The sequence below is a fragment of the Schistocerca gregaria genome, unplaced genomic scaffold, assembly GCF_023897955.1.
Source record: "Schistocerca gregaria isolate iqSchGreg1 unplaced genomic scaffold, iqSchGreg1.2 ptg000180l, whole genome shotgun sequence".
Lineage (NCBI taxonomy): Eukaryota > Metazoa > Arthropoda > Insecta > Orthoptera > Acrididae > Schistocerca > Schistocerca gregaria.
The window spans coordinates 1943185-1960274 of NW_026061730.1; the positions used below are offsets into that span (position 1 = coordinate 1943185).

General features: G+C 49.5%; 6 non-coding genes across 6 annotated transcripts; all 6 read right to left on the bottom strand.

The window, feature by feature from the left end:
* Positions 1-819: 819 nt before the first annotated feature.
* On the bottom strand, positions 820-893 carry Trnat-agu (transfer RNA threonine (anticodon AGU)). The gene has a single exon. It is a non-coding gene; the product is annotated as a tRNA-Thr (tRNA).
* A 2860-nt stretch (positions 894-3753) lies between these two features.
* On the bottom strand, positions 3754-3827 carry Trnat-agu (transfer RNA threonine (anticodon AGU)). Its single transcript has one exon. It is a non-coding gene; the product is annotated as a tRNA-Thr (tRNA).
* Positions 3828-5226: 1399 nt separating this feature from the next.
* On the bottom strand, positions 5227-5300 carry Trnat-agu (transfer RNA threonine (anticodon AGU)). The gene has a single exon. It is a non-coding gene; the product is annotated as a tRNA-Thr (tRNA).
* A 2849-nt stretch (positions 5301-8149) lies between these two features.
* On the bottom strand, positions 8150-8223 carry Trnat-agu (transfer RNA threonine (anticodon AGU)). Its single transcript has one exon. It is a non-coding gene; the product is annotated as a tRNA-Thr (tRNA).
* A 4343-nt stretch (positions 8224-12566) lies between these two features.
* On the bottom strand, positions 12567-12640 carry Trnat-agu (transfer RNA threonine (anticodon AGU)). Its single transcript has one exon. It is a non-coding gene; the product is annotated as a tRNA-Thr (tRNA).
* A 2869-nt stretch (positions 12641-15509) lies between these two features.
* Positions 15510-15583, bottom strand: Trnat-agu (transfer RNA threonine (anticodon AGU)). The gene has a single exon. It is a non-coding gene; the product is annotated as a tRNA-Thr (tRNA).
* Positions 15584-17090: the final 1507 nt, after the last annotated feature.

Genomic DNA, 17090 nt, shown 5'->3' on the forward strand with positions numbered 1-17090 from the left:
GCGAAGGTACCAGAATACAAAGGCGCGGACACGTTCATATACACAAGAGTTCCAAGTAGTTTCGATGCTCTGGTATTACGAATGCAAATTCCGTCTGTTTTGAACGTCTTAAATTGAAAGGGCGGTTACAAATTGGTCCATTTCACTCCTTGTCCACAACCATACAGCACCTGAGGTAACAAGCACATCTCGAGCCCCATTGTGCTCTCCATTGTTCATGCTAACTCAGTGCCTCGCTCTTTGCTACTGTGTAAAACTCTTGTCGTCCAACTGCAAAACACTGGGACACAACAAGTTTCCGCGTCCCCATTGCACTGATCGTACTACGAAACGCTCCCCAAACTTGGCAATCACCCATGCAGATGACTTTTCCGACTTTACACGACGCTCACGCAACGCTCACGCTAGTGACAGCCTTATTTATAGTTCGACGTCGCGCCAAAGCGAATGAGCACATTTCGCCTACGGCTTAGGCCGCTCTTCTAGTGTGGCTGCTCTGTGTCTGCAGGCAGCGAGGGGCTGCAAGCTTCCTGTGTTCGCACCTATATCACCTGTGCTTCCTTGTCAGAGACAGACTATCGCAAAACATACAACTCACTCCATGAATTGATTGCTACGGCATCTGTTATCAGCAGTCACAACCAGCAACACCAGTAGCAGCCGACTGCACGCAAAGAATGGGAACGTGCAGTGGGATTTACGTGAAATCGGCGCAATTGTGGATGCAAATCGTTCGCTTGTATATGCCTACACACCTCTGCCGGTTGGGAATTATTCCACTTGCATGGCAAGGTGCGCATGTAGGTGTGTTAGAAATTCTGGAGGCGCTGGGTATCGATCCCAGTACCTCTCGCACACTAAGCGAGCGCTCTACCATCTGAGCTACGCCCACCCTCCCCCGATAACTAGTAGTGCTACATACAGTCATATCAACGTCACAGACCCTTGCACTCCCATTATTCCGCAAACAAACACTACTCTCTATGTATCAGTGAGGGTGTCTTTCAGGTTTCGTGCATTCTGTATCGAATCGTAGTTGGCCACAATGAAAGTGGCACGCATAACGTCGAAAATAGAGTTCAGACACCGCTCTGAGTAAGGCGAACGTGTTGTCCACCTCTAGACTTCAATGACGTTAAGCCGTGATACCTAAGACAGATCTGCACTCGATAACACCACGAAAACAGCCGGTCCCCACACTTACATCTTGCTTTCCTTATGACAGTATACATCGTATCAGTCTGTGACGCTGGTTTTGCAACTTCTTGCGTGCGTTTATGTTCGCCGCGACCAACACTTACCATGCACTGACCACAAAACACGGAGGAGCCGGGACTTGAACCCGAGACCGTTCACACGCTAAGCGAACGATCTGCCAACTGAGCTACAGCTACACACACGACCAAGCCTGGCTATTCCCCATTCTTTGCGACTCTGATGTGCACGGACACGATGGTTGGTTGGTTTGTAGCGGCGAATGTACCAGAATACAAAGGCGCGGACACGTTCATATACACAAGAGTTCCAAGTAGTTTCGATGCTCTGGTATTACGAATGCAAATTCCGTCTGTTTTGAACGTCTTAAATTGAAAGGGCGGTCACAAATTGGTCCATTTCACTCCTTGTCCACAACCATACAGCACCTGAGGTAACAAGCACATCTCGAGCCCCATTGTGCTCTCCATTGTTCATGCTAACTCAGTGCCTCGCTCTTTGCTACTGTGCAAAACTCTTGTCGTCCAACTGCAAAACACTGGGACACAACAAGTTTCCGCGTCCCCATTGCACTGATCGTACTACGAAACGCTCCCCAAACTTGGCAATCACCCATGCAGATGACTTTTCCGACTTTACACGACGCTCACGCTAGTGACAGCCTTATTTATAGTTCGACGTCGCGCCAAAGCGAATGAGCACATTTCGCCTACGGCTTAGGCCGCTCTTCTAGTGTGGCTGCTCTGTGTCTGCAGGCAGCGAGGGGCTGCAAGCTTCCTGTGTTCGCACCTATATCACCTGTGCTTCCTTGTCAGAGACAGACTATCGCAAAACATACAACTCACTCCATGAATTGATTGCTACGGCATCTGTTATCAGCAGTCACAACCAGCAACACCAGTAGCAGCCGACTGCACGCAAAGAATGGGAACGTGCAGTGGGATTTACGTGAAATCGGCGCAATTGTGGATGCAAATCGTTCGCTTGTATCTCCCTACACACCTCTGCCGGTTGGGAATTATTCCACTTGCATGGCAAGGTGCGCATGTAGGTGTGTTAAAAATTCTGGAGGCGCTGGGTATCGATCCCAGTACCTCTCGCACACTAAGCGAGCGCTATACCATCTGAGCTACGCCCACCCTCCCCCGATAACTAGTAGTGCTACATACAGTCATATCAACGTCACAGACCCTTGCACTCCCATTATTCCGCAGACAAACACTACTCTCTATGTATCAGTGAGGGTGTCTTTCAGGTTTCGTGCATTCTGTATCGAATCGTAGTTGGCCACAATGAAAGTGGCACGCATAACGTTGAAAATAGAGTTCAGACACCGCTCTGAGTAAGGCGAACGTGTTGTCCACCTCTAGACTTCAATGACGTTAAGCCGTGATACCTAAGACAGATCTGCACTCGATAACACCACGAAAACAGCCGGTCCCCACACTTACATCTTGCTTTCCTTATGACAGTATACATCGTATCAGTCTGTGACGCTGGTTTTCAACTTCTTGCGTGCGTTTATGTTCGCCGCGACCAACACTTACCATGCACTGACCACAAAACACGGAGGAGCCGGGGCTTGAACCCGAGACCGTTCACACGCTAAGCGAACGATCTGCCAACTGAGCTACAGCTACACACACGACCAAGCCTGGCTATTCCCCATTCTTTGCGACTCTGATGTGCACGGACACGATGGTTGGTTGGTTTGTAGCGGCGAAGGTACCAGAATACAAAGGCGCGGACACGTTCATATACACAAGAGTTCCAAGTAGTTTCGATGCTCTGGTATTACGAATGCAAATTCCGTCTGTTTTGAACGTCTTAAATTGAAAGGGCGGTTACAAATTGGTCCATTTCACTCCTTGTCCACAACCATACAGCACCTGAGGTAACAAGCACATCTCGAGCCCCATTGTGCTCTCCATTGTTCATGCTAACTCGGTGCCTCGCTCTTTGCTACTGTGTAAAACTCTTGTCGTCCAACTGCAAAACACTGGGACACAACAAGTTTCCGCGTCCCCATTGCACTGATCGTACTACGAAACGCTCCCCAAACTTGGCAATCACCCATGCAGATGACTTTTCCGACTTTACACGACGCTCACGCAACGCTCACGCTAGTGACAGCCTTATTTATAGTTCGACGTCGCGCCAAAGCGAATGAGCACATTTCGCCTACGGCTTAGGCCGCTCTTCTAGTGTGGCTGCTCTGTGTCTGCAGGCAGCGAGGGGCTGCAAGCTTCCTGTGTTCGCACCTATATCACCTGTGCTTCCTTGTCAGAGACAGACTATCGCAAAACATACAACTCACTCCATGAATTGATTGCTACGGCATCTGTTATCAGCAGTCACAACCAGCAACACCAGTAGCAGCCGACTGCACGCAAAGAATGGGAACGTGCAGTGGGATTTACGTGAAATCGGCGCAATTGTGGATGCAAATCGTTCGCTTGTATATGCCTACACACCTCTGCCGGTTGGGAATTATTCCACTTGCATGGCAAGGTGCGCATGTAGGTGTGTTAGAAATTCTGGAGGCGCTGGGTATCGATCCCAGTACCTCTCGCACACTAAGCGAGCGCTCTACCATCTGAGCTACGCCCACCCTCCCCCGATAACTAGTAGTGCTACATACAGTCATATCAACGTCACAGACCCTTGCACTCCCATTATTCCGCAAACAAACACTACTCTCTATGTATCAGTGAGGGTGTCTTTCAGGTTTCGTGCATTCTGTATCGAATCGTAGTTGGCCACAATGAAAGTGGCACGCATAACGTCGAAAATAGAGTTCAGACACCGCTCTGAGTAAGGCGAACGTGTTGTCCACCTCTAGACTTCAATGACGTTAAGCCGTGATACCTAAGACAGATCTGCACTCGATAACACCACGAAAACAGCCGGTCCCCACACTTACATCTTGCTTTCCTTATGACAGTATACATCGTATCAGTCTGTGACGCTGGTTTTGCAACTTCTTGCGTGCGTTTATGTTCGCCGCGACCAACACTTACCATGCACTGACCACAAAACACGGAGGAGCCGGGACTTGAACCCGAGACCGTTCACACGCTAAGCGAACGATCTGCCAACTGAGCTACACCTACACACACGACCAAGCCTGGCTATTCCCCATTCTTTGCGACTCTGATGTGCACGGACACGATGGTTGGTTGGTTTGTAGCGGCGAATGTACCAGAATACAAAGGCGCGGACACGTTCATATACACAAGAGTTCCAAGTAGTTTCGATGCTCTGGTATTACGAATGCAAATTCCGTCTGTTTTGAACGTCTTAAATTGAAAGGGCGGTCACAAATTGGTCCATTTCACTCCTTGTCCACAACCATACAGCACCTGAGGTAACAAGCACATCTCGGGCCCCATTGTGCTCTCCATTGTTCATGCTAACTCAGTGCCTCGCTCTTTGCTACTGTGTAAAACTCTTGTCGTCCAACTGCAAAACACTGGGACACAACAAGTTTCCGCGTCCCCATTGCACTGATCGTACTACGAAACGCTCCCCAAACTTGGCAATCACCCATGCTGATGACTTTTCCGACTTTACACGACGCTCACGCAACGCTCACGCTAGTGACACCCTTGTTTATAGTTCGACGTCGCGCCAAAGCGAATGAGCACATTTAGCCTACGGCTTAGGCCGCTCTTCTAGTGTGGCTGCTCTGTGTCTGCAGGCAGCGAGGGGCTGCAAGCTTCCTGTGTTCGCACCTATATCACCTGTGCTTCCTTGTCAGAGACAGACTATCGCAAAACATACAACTCACTCCATGAATTGATTGCTACGGCATCTGTTATCAGCAGTCACAACCAGCAACACCAGTAGCAGCCGACTGCACGCAAAGAATGGGAACGTGCAGTGGGATTTACGTGAAATCGGCGCAATTGTGGATGCTAATCGTTCGCTTGTATCTGCCTACACACCTCTGCCGGTTGGGAATTATTCCACTTGCATGGCAAGGTGCGCATGTAGGTGTGTTAGAAATTCTGGAGGCGCTGGGTATCGATCCCAGTACCTCTCGCACACTAAGCGAGCGCTCTACCATCTGAGCTACGCCCACCCTCCCCCGATATCTAGTAGTGCTACATACAGTCATATCAACGTCACAGACCCTTGCACTCCCATTATTCCGCAGACAAACACTACTCTCTATGTATCAGTGAGGGTGTCTTTCAGGTTTCGTGCATTCTGTATCGAATCGTAGTTGGCCACAATGAAAGTGGCACGCATAACGTCGAAAATAGAGTTCAGACATCGCTCTGAGTAAGGCGAACGTGTTGTCCACCTCTAGACTTCAATGACGTTAAGCCGTGATACCTAAGACAGATCTGCACTCGATAACACCACGATAACAGCCGGTCCCCACACTTACATCTTGCTCTCCTTATGACAGTATACATCGTATCAGTCTGTGACGCTGGTTTTGCAACTTCTTGCGTGCGTTTATGTTCGCCGCGACCAACACTTACCATGCACTGACCACAAAACATGGAGGAGCCGGGGCTTGAACCCGAGACCGTTGACACAGTAAGCGAACGATCTGCCAACTGAGCTACAGCTACACACACGACCAAGCCTGGCTATTCTCCATTCTTTGCGACTCTGATGTGCACGGACACGATGGTTGGTTGGTTTGTAGCGGCGAAGGTACCAGAATACAAAGGCGCGGACACGTTCATATACACAAGAGTTCCAAGTAGTTTCGATGCTCTGGTATTACGAATGCAAATTCCGTCTGTTTTGAACGTCTTAAATTGAAAGGGCGGTCACAAATTGGTCCATTTCACTCCTTGTACACAACCACACAGCACCTGAGGTAACAAGCACATCTCGAGCCCCATTGTGCTCTCCATTGTTCATGCTAACTCAGTGCCTCGCTCTTTGCTACTGTGTAAAACTCTTGTCGTCCAACTGCAAAACACTGGGACACAACAAGTTTCCGCGTCCCCATTGCACTGATCGTACTACGAAACGCTCCCCAAACTTGGCAATCACCCATGCAGATGACTTTTCCGACTTTACACGACGCTCACGCTAGTGACAGCCTTATTTACAGTTCGACGTCGCGCCAAAGCGAATGAGCACATTTCGCCTACGGCTTAGGCCGCTCTTCTAGTGTGGCTGCTCTGTGTCTGCAGGCAGCGAGGGGCTGCAAGCTTCCTGTGTTCGCACCTATATCACCTGTGCTTCCTTGTCAGAGACAGACTATCGCAAAACATACAACTCACTCCATGAATTGATTGCTACGGCATCTGTTATCAGCAGTCACAACCAGCAACACCAGTAGCAGCCGACTGCACGCAAAGAATGGGAACGTGCAGTGGGATTTACGTGAAATCGGCGCAATTGTGGATGCAAATCGTTCGCTTGTATCTGCCTACACACCTCTGCCGGTTGGGAATTATTCCACTTGCATGGCAAGGTGCGCATGTAGGTGTGTTAAAAATTCTGGAGGCGCTGGGTATCGATCCCAGTATCTCTCGCACACTAAGCGAGCGCTCTACCATATGAGCTACGCCCACCCTCCCCCGATAACTAGTAGTGCTACATACAGTCATATCAACGTCACAGACCCTTGCACTCCCATTATTCCGCAGACAAACACTACTCTCTATGTATCAGTGAGGGTGTCTTTCAGGTTTCGTGCATTCTGTATCGAATCGTAGGTGGCCACAATGAAAGTGGCACGCATAACGTCGAAAATAGAGTTCAGACACCGCTCTGAGTAAGGCGAACGTGTTGTCCACCTCTAGACTTCAATGACGTTAAGCCGTGATACCTAAGACAGATCTGCACTCGATAACACCACGATAACAGCCGGTCCCCACACTTACATCTTGCTCTCCTTATGACAGTATACATCGTATCAGTCTGTGACGCTGGTTTTCAACTTCTTGCGTGCGTTTATGTTCGCCGCGACCAACACTTACCATGCACTGACCACAAAACGCGGAGGAGCCGGGGCTTGAACCCGAGACCGTTCACACGCTAAGCGAACGATCTGCCAACTGAGCTACAGCTACACACACGACCAAGCCTGGCTATTCCCCATTCTTTGCGACTCTGATGTGCACGGACACGATGGTTGGTTGGTTTGTAGCGGCGAAGGTACCAGAATACAAAGGCGCGGACACGTTCATATACACAAGAGTTCCAAGTAGTTTCGATGCTCTGGTATTACGAATGCAAATTCCGTCTGTTTTGAACGTCTTAAATTGAAAGGGCGGTCACAAATTGGTCCATTTCACTCCTTGTCCACAACCATACAGCACCTGAGGTAACAAGCACATCTCGAGCCCCATTGTGCTCTCCATTGTTCATGCTAACTCAGTGCCTCGCTCTTTGCTACTGTGTAAAACTCTTGTCGTCCAACTGCAAAACACTGGGACACAACAAGATTCCGCGTCCCCATTGCACTGATCGTACTACGAAACGCTCCCCAAACTTGGCAATCACCCATGCAGATGACTTTTCCGACTTTACACGACGCTCACGCTAGTGACAGCCTTATTTATAGTTCGACGTCGCGCCAAAGCGAATGAGCACATTTCGCCTACGGCTTAGGCCGCTCTTCTAGTGTGGCTGCTCTGTGTCTGCAGGCAGCGAGGGGCTGCAAGCTTCCTGTGTTCGCACCTATATCACCTGTGCTTCCTTGTCAGAGACAGACTATCGCAAAACATACAACTCACTCCATGAATTGATTGCTACGGCATCTGTTGTCAGCAGTCACAACCAGCAACACCAGTAGCAGCCGACTGCACGCAAAGAATGGGAACGTGCAGTGGGATTTACGTGAAATCGGCGCAATTGTGGATGCAAATCGTTCGCTTGTATCTGCCTACACACCTCTGCCGGTTGGGAATTATTCCACTTGCATGGCAAGGTGCGCATGTAGGTGTGTTAGAAATTCTGGAGGCGCTGGGTATCGATCCCAGTACCTCTCGCACACTAAGCGAGCGCTCTACCATCTGAGCTACGCCCACCCTCCCCCGATAACTAGTAGTGCTACATACAGTCATATCAACGTCACAGACCCTTGCACTCCCATTATTCCGCAAACAAACACTACTCTCTATGTATCAGTGAGGGTGTCTTTCAGGTTTCGTGCATTCTGTATCGAATCGTAGTTGGCCACAATGAAAGTGGCACGCATAACGTCGAAAATAGAGTTCAGACACCGCTCTGAGTAAGGCGAACGTGTTGTCCACTTCTAGACTTCAATGACGTTAAGCCGTGATACCTAAGACAGATCTGCACTCGATAACACCACGATAACAGCCGGTCCCCACACTTACATCTTGCTCTCCTTATGACAGTATACATCGTATCAGTCTGTGACGCTGGTTTTGCAACTTCTTGCGTGCGTTTATGTTCGCCGCGACCAACACTTACCATGCACTGACCACAAAACATGGAGGAGCCGGGGCTTGAACCCGAGACAGTTCACACGCTAAGCGAACGATCTGCCAACTGAGCTACAGCTACACACACGACCAAGCCTGGCTATTCTCCATTCTTTGCGACTCTGATGTGCACGGACACGATGGTTGGTTGGTTTGTAGCGGCGAAGGTACCAGAATACAAAGGCGCGGACACGTTCATATACACAAGAGTTCTAAGTAGTTTCGATGCTCTGGTATTACGAATGCAAATTCCGTCTGTTTTGAACGTCTTAAATTGAAAGGGCGGTCACAAATTGGTCCATTTCACTCCTTGTCCACAACCATACAGCACCTGAGGTAACAAGCACATCTCGAGCCCCATTGTGCTCTCCATTGTTCATGCTAACTCAGTGCCTCGCTCTTTGCTACTGTGTAAAACTCTTGTCGTCCAACTGCAAAACACTGGGACACAACAAGTTTCCGCGTCCCCATTGCACTGATCGTACTACGAAACGCTCCCCAAACTTGGCAATCACCCATGCAGATGACTTTTCCGACTTTACACGACGCTCACGCAACGCTCGCGCTAGTGACAGCCTTATTTATAGTTCGACGTCGCGCCAAAGCGAATGAGCACATTTCGCCTACGGCTTAGGCCGCTCTTCTAGTGTGGCTGCTCTGTGTCTGCAGGCAGCGAGGGGCTTCAAGCTTCCTGTGTTCGCACCTATATCACCTGTGCTTCCTTGTCAGAGACAGACTATCGCAAAACATACAACTCACTCCATGAATTGATTGCTACGGCATCTGTTATCAGCAGTCACAACCAGCAACACCAGTAGCAGCCGACTGCACGCAAAGAATGGGAACGTGCAGTGGGATTTACGTGAAATCGGCGCAATTGTGGATGCTAATCGTTCGCTTGTATCTGCCTACACACCTCTGCCGGTTGGGAATTATTCCACTTGCATGGCAAGGTGCGCATGTAGGTGTGTTAAAAATTCTGGAGGCGCTGGGTATCGATCCCAGTATCTCTCGCACACTAAGCGAGCGCTCTACCATCTGAGCTACGCCCACCCTCCCCCGATAACTAGTAGTGCTACATACAGTCATATCAACGTCACAGACCCTTGCACTCCCATTATTCCGCAGACAAACACTACTCTCTATGTATCAGTGAGGGTGTCTTTCAGGTTTCGTGCATTCTGTATCGAATCGTAGGTGGCCACAATGAAAGTGGCACGCATAACGTCGAAAATAGAGTTCAGACACCGCTCTGAGTAAGGCGAACGTGTTGTCCACCTCTAGACTTCAATGACGTTAAGCCGTGATACCTAAGACAGATCTGCACTCGATAACACCACGATAACAGCCGGTCCCCACACTTACATCTTGCTCTCCTTATGACAGTATACATCGTATCAGTCTGTGACGCTGGTTTTCAACTTCTTGCGTGCGTTTATGTTCGCCGCGACGAACACTTACCATGCACTGACCACAAAACACGGAGGAGCCGGGGCTTGAACCCGAGACCGTTCACACGCTAAGCGAACGATCTGCCAACTGAGCTACAGCTACACACACGACCAAGCCTGGCTATTCCCCATTCTTTGCGACTCTGATGTGCACGGACACGATGGTTGGTTGGTTTGTAGCGGCGAAGGTACCAGAATACAAAGGCGCGGACACGTTCATATACACAAGAGTTCCAAGTAGTTTCGATGCTCTGGTATTACGAATCCAAATTCCGTCTGTTTTGAACGTCTTAAATTGAAAGGGCGGTCACAAATTGGTCCATTTCACTCCTTGTCCACAACCATACAGCACCTGAGGTAACAAGCACATCTCGAGCCCCATTGTGCTCTCCATTGTTCATGCTAACTCAGTGCCTCGCTCTTTGCTACTGTGTAAAACTCTTGTCGTCCAACTGCAAAACACTGGGACACAACAAGTTTCCGCGTCCCCATTGCACTGATCGTACTACGAAACGCTCCCCAAACTTGGCAATCACCCATGCAGATGACTTTTCCGACTTTACACGACGCTCACGCAACGCTCACGCTAGTGACAGCCTTATTTATAGTTCGACGTCGCGCCAAAGCGAATGAGCACATTTCGCCTACGGCTTAGGCCGCTCTTCTAGTGTGGCTGCTCTGTGTCTGCAGGCAGCGAGGGGCTGCAAGCTTCCTGTGTTCGCACCTATATCACCTGTGCTTCCTTGTCAGAGACAGACTATCGCAAAACATACAACTCACTCCATGAATTGATTGCTACGGCATCTGTTATCAGCAGTCACAACCAGCAACACCAGTAGCAGCCGACTGCACGCAAAGAATGGGAACGTGCAGTGGGATTTACGTGAAATCGGCGCAATTGTGGATGCAAATCGTTCGCTTGTATCTGCCTACACACCTCTGCCGGTTGGGAATTATTCCACTTGCATGGCAAGGTGCGCATGTAGGTGTGTTAAAAATTCTGGAGGCGCTGGGTATCGATCCCAGTATCTCTCGCACACTAAGCGAGCGCTCTACCATCTGAGCTACGCCCACCCTCCCCCGATAACTAGTAGTGCTACATACAGTCATATCAACGTCACAGACCCTTGCACTCCCATTATTCCGCAGACAAACACTACTCTCTATGTATCAGTGAGGGTGTCTTTCAGGTTTCGTGCATTCTGTATCGAATCCTAGGTGGCCACAATGAAAGTGGCACGCATAACGTCGAAAATAGAGTTCAGACACCGCTCTGAGTAAGGCGAACGTGTTGTCCACCTCTAGACTTCAATGACGTTAAGCCGTGATACCTAAGACAGATCTGCACTCGATAACACCACGATAACAGCCGGTCCCCACACTTACATCTTGCTCTCCTTATGACAGTATACATCGTATCAGTCTGTGACGCTGGTTTTCAACTTCTTGCGTGCGTTTATGTTCGCCGCGACCAACACTTACCATGCACTGACCACAAAACACGGAGGAGCCGGGGCTTGAACCCGAGACCGTTCACACGCTAAGCGAACGATCTGCCAACTGAGCTACAGCTACACACACGACCAAGCCTGGCTATTCCCCATTCTTTGCGACTCTGATGTGCACGGACACGATGGTTGGTTGGTTTGTAGCGGCGAAGGTACCAGAATACAAAGGCGCGGACACGTTCATATACACAAGAGTTCCAAGTAGTTTCGATGCTCTGGTATTACGAATGCAAATTCCGTCTGTTTTGAACGTCTTAAATTGAAAGGGCGGTCACAAATTGGTCCATTTCACTCCTTGTCCACAACCATACAGCACCTGAGGTAACAAGCACATCTCGAGCCCCATTGTGCTCTCCATTGTTCATGCTAACTCAGTGCCTCGCTCTTTGCTACTGTGTAAAACTCTTGTCGTCCAACTGCAAAACACTGGGACACAACAAGTTTCCGCGTCCCCATTGCACTGATCGTACTACGAAACTCTCCCCAAACTTGGCAATCACCCATGCAGATGACTTTTCCGACTTTACACGACGCTCACGCAACGCTCACGCTAGTGACAGCCTTATTTATAGTTCGACGTCGCGCCAAAGCGAATGAGCACATTTCGCCTACGGCTTAGGCCGCTCTTCTAGTGTGGCTGCTCTGTGTCTGCAGGCAGCGAGGGGCTGCAAGCTTCCTGTGTTCGCACCTATATCACCTGTGCTTCCTTGTCAGAGACAGACTATCGCAAAACATACAACTCACTCCATGAATTGATTGCTACGGCATCTGTTATCAGCAGTCACAACCAGCAACACCAGTAGCAGCCGACTGCACGCAAAGAATGGGAACGTGCAGTGGGATTTACGTGAAATCGGCGCAATTGTGGATGCAAATCGTTCGCTTGTATCTGCCTACACACCTCTGCCGGTTGGGAATTATTCCACTTGCATGGCAAGGTGCGCATGTAGGTGTGTTAGAAATTCTGGAGGCGCTGGGTATCGATCCCAGTACCTCTCGCACACTAAGCGAGCGCTCTACCATCTGAGCTACGCCCACCCTCCCCCGTTAACTAGTAGTGCTACATACAGTCATATCAACGTCACAGACCCTTGCACTCCCATTATTCCGCAAACAAACACTACTCTCTATGTATCAGTGAGGGTGTCTTTCAGGTTTCGTGCATTCTGTATCGAATCGTAGTTGGCCACAATGAAAGTGGCACGCATAACGTCGAAAATAGAGTTCAGACACCGCTCTGAGTAAGGCGAACGTGTTGTCCACTTCTAGACTTCAATGACGTTAAGCCGTGATACCTAAGACAGATCTGCACTCGATAACACCACGATAACAGCCGGTCCCCACACTTACATCTTGCTCTCCTTATGACAGTATACATCGTATCAGTCTGTGACGCTGGTTTTGCAACTTCTTGCGTGCGTTTATGTTCGCCGCGACCAACACTTACCATGCACTGACCACAAAACATGGAGGAGCCGGGGCTTGAACCCGACACAGTTCACACGCTAAGCGAAAGATCTGCCAACTGAGCTACAGCTACACTCACGACCAAGCCTGGCTATTCTCCATTCTTTGCGACTCTGATGTGCACGGACACGATGGTTGGTTGGTTTGTAGCGGCGAAGGTACCAGAATACAAAGGCGCGGACACGTTCATATACACAAGAGTTCTAAGTAGTTTCGATGCTCTGGTATTACGAATGCAAATTCCGTCTGTTTTGAACGTCTTAAATTGAAAGGGCGGTCACAAATTGGTCCATTTCACTCCTTGTCCACAACCATACAGCACCTGAGGTAACAAGCACATCTCGAGCCCCATTGTGCTCTCCATTGTTCATGCTAACTCAGTGCCTCGCTCTTTGCTACTGTGTAAAACTCTTGTCGTCCAACTGCAAAACACTGGGACACAACAAGTTTCCGCGTCCCCATTGCACTGATCGTACTACGAAACGCTCCCCAAACTTGGCAATCACCCATGCAGATGACTTTTCCGACTTTACACGACGCTCACGCAACGCTCGCGCTAGTGACAGCCTTATTTATAGTTCGACGTCGCGCCAAAGCGAATGAGCACATTTCGCCTACGGCTTAGGCCGCTCTTCTAGTGTGGCTGCTCTGTGTCTGCAGGCAGCGAGGGGCTGCAAGCTTCCTGTGTTCGCACCTATATCACCTGTGCTTCCTTGTCAGAGACAGACTATCGCAAAACATACAACTCACTCCATGAATTGATTGCTACGGCATCTGTTATCAGCAGTCACAACCAGCAACACCAGTAGCAGCCGACTGCACGCAAAGAATGGGAACGTGCAGTGGTATTTACGTGAAATCGGCGCAATTGTGGATGCTAATCGTTCGCTTGTATCTGCCTACACACCTCTGCCGGTTGGGAATTATTCCACTTGCATGGCAAGGTGCGCATGTAGGTGTGTTAAAAATTCTGGAGGTGCTGGGTATCGATCCCAGTACCTCTCGCACACTAAGCGAGCGCTCTACCATCTTAGCTACGCCCACCCCCCCGATAACTAGTAGTGCTACATACAGTCATATCAACGTCACAGACCCGTGCACTCCCATTATTCCGCATACAAACACTACTCTCTATGTATCAGTGAGGGTGTCTTTCAGGTTTCGTGCATTCTGTATCGAATCGTAGTTGGCCACAATGAAAGTGGCACGCATAACGTCGAAAATAGAGTTCAGACACCGCTCTGAGTAAGGCGAACGTGTTGTCCACCTCTAGACTTCAATGACGTTAAGCCGTGATACCTAAGACAGATCTGCACTCGATAACACCACGATAACAGCCGGTCCCCACACTTACATCTTGCTCTCCTTATGACAGTATACATCGTATCAGTCTGTGACGCTGGTTTTCAACTTCTTGCGTGCGTTTATGTTCGCCGCGACCAACACTTACCATGCACTGACCACAAAACACGGAGGAGCCGGGGCTTGAACCCGAGACCGTTCACACGCTAAGCGAACGATCTGCCAACTGAGCTACAGCTACACACACGACCAAGCCTGGCTATTCCCCATTCTTTGCGACTCTGATGTGCACGGACACGATGGTTGGTTGGTTTGTAGCGGCGAAGGTACCAGAATACAAAGGCGCGGACACGTTCATATACACAAGAGTTCCAAGTAGTTTCGATGCTCTGGTATTACGAATGCAAATTCCGTCTGTTTTGAACGTCTTAAATTGAAAGGGCGGTCACAAATTGGTCCATTTCACTCCTTGTCCACAACCATACAGCACCTGAGGTAACAAGCACATCTCGAGCCCCATTGTGCTCTCCATTGTTCATGCTAACTCAGTGCCTCGCTCTTTGCTACTGTGTAAAACTCTTGTCGTCCAACTGCAAAACACTGGGACACAACAAGTTTCCGCGTCCCCATTGCACTGATCGTACTACGAAACGCTCCCCAAACTTGGCAATCACCCATGCAGATGACTTTTCCGACTTTACACGACGCTCACGCAACGCTCACGCTAGTGACAGCCTTATTTATAGTTCGACGTCGCGCCAAAGCGAATGAGCACATTTCGCCTACGGCTTAGGCCGCTCTTCTAGTGTGGCTGCTCTGTGTCTGCAGGCAGCGAGGGGCTGCAAGCTTCCTGTGTTCGCACCTATATCACCTGTGCTTCCTTGTCAGAGACAGACTATCGCAAAACATACAACTCACTCCATGAATTGATTGCTACGGCATCTGTTATCAGCAGTCACAACCAGCAACACCAGTAGCAGCCGACTGCACGCAAAGAATGGGAACGTGCAGTGGGATTTACGTGAAATCGGCGCAATTGTGGATGCAAATCGTTCGCTTGTATCTGCCTACACACCTCTGCCGGTTGGGAATTATTCCACTTGCATGGCAAGGTGCGCATGTAGGTGTGTTAGAAATTCTGGAGGCGCTGGGTATCGATCCCAGTACCTCTCGCACACTAAGCGAGCGCTCTACCATCTGAGCTACGCCCACCCTCCCCCGATAACTAGTAGTGCTACATACAGTCATATCAACGTCACAGACCCTTGCACTCCCATTATTCCGCAAACAAACACTACTCTCTATGTATCAGTGAGGGTGTCTTTCAGGTTTCGTGCATTCTGTATCGAATCGTAGTTGGCCACAATGAAAGTGGCACGCATAACGTCGAAAATAGAGTTCAGACACCGCTCTGAGTAAGGCGAACGTGTTGTCCACTTCTAGACTTCAATGACGTTAAGCCGTGATACCTAAGACAGATCTGCACTCGATAACACCACGATAACAGCCGGTCCCCACACTTACATCTTGCTCTCCTTATGACAGTATACATCGTATCAGTCTGTGACGCTGGTTTTGCAACTTCTTGCGTGCGTTTATGTTCGCCGCGACCAACACTTACCATGCACTGACCACAAAACATGGAGGAGCCGGGGCTTGAACCCGAGACAGTTCACACGCTAAGCGAACGATCTGCCAACTGAGCTACAGCTACACACACGACCAAGCCTGGCTATTCTCCATTCTTTGCGACTCTGATGTGCACGGACACGATGGTTGGTTGGTTTGTAGCGGCGAAGGTACCAGAATACAAAGGCGCGGACACGTTCATATACACAAGAGTTCTAAGTAGTTTCGATGCTCTGGTATTACGAATGCAAATTCCGTCTGTTTTGAACGTCTTAAATTGAAAGGGCGGTCACAAATTGGTCCATTTCACTCCTTGTCCACAACCATACAGCACCTGAGGTAACAAGCACATCTCGAGCTCCATTGTGCTCTCCATTGTTCATGCTAACTCAGTGCCTCGCTCTTTGCTACTGTGTAAAACTCTTGTCGTCCAACTGCAAAACACTGGGACACAACAAGTTTCCGCGTCCCCATTGCACTGATCGTACTACGAAACGCTCCCCAAACTTGGCAATCACCCATGCAGATGACTTTTCCGACTTTACACGACGCTCACGCAACGCTCGCGCTAGTGACAGCCTTATTTATAGTTCGACGTCGCGCCAAAGCGAATGAGCACATTTCGCCTACGGCTTAGGCCGCTCTTCTAGTGTGGCTGCTCTGTGTCTGCAGGCAGCGAGGGGCTGCAAGCTTCCTGTGTTCGCACCTATATCACCTGTGCTTCCTTGTCAGAGACAGACTATCGCAAAACATACAACTCACTCCATGAATTGATTGCTACGGCATCTGTTATCAGCAGTCACAACCAGCAACACCAGTAGCAGCCGACTGCACGCAAAGAATGGGAACGTGCAGTGGGATTTACGTGAAATCGGCGCAATTGTGGATGCTAATCGTTCGCTTGTATCTGCCTACACACCTCTGCCGGTTGGGAATTATTCCACTTGCATGGCAAGGTGCGCATGTAGGTGTGTTAAAAATTCTGGAGGCGCTGGGTATCGATCCCAGTATCTCTCGCACACTAAGCGAGCGCTCTACCATCTGAGCTACGCCCACCCTCCCCCGATAACTAGTAGTGCTACATACAGTCA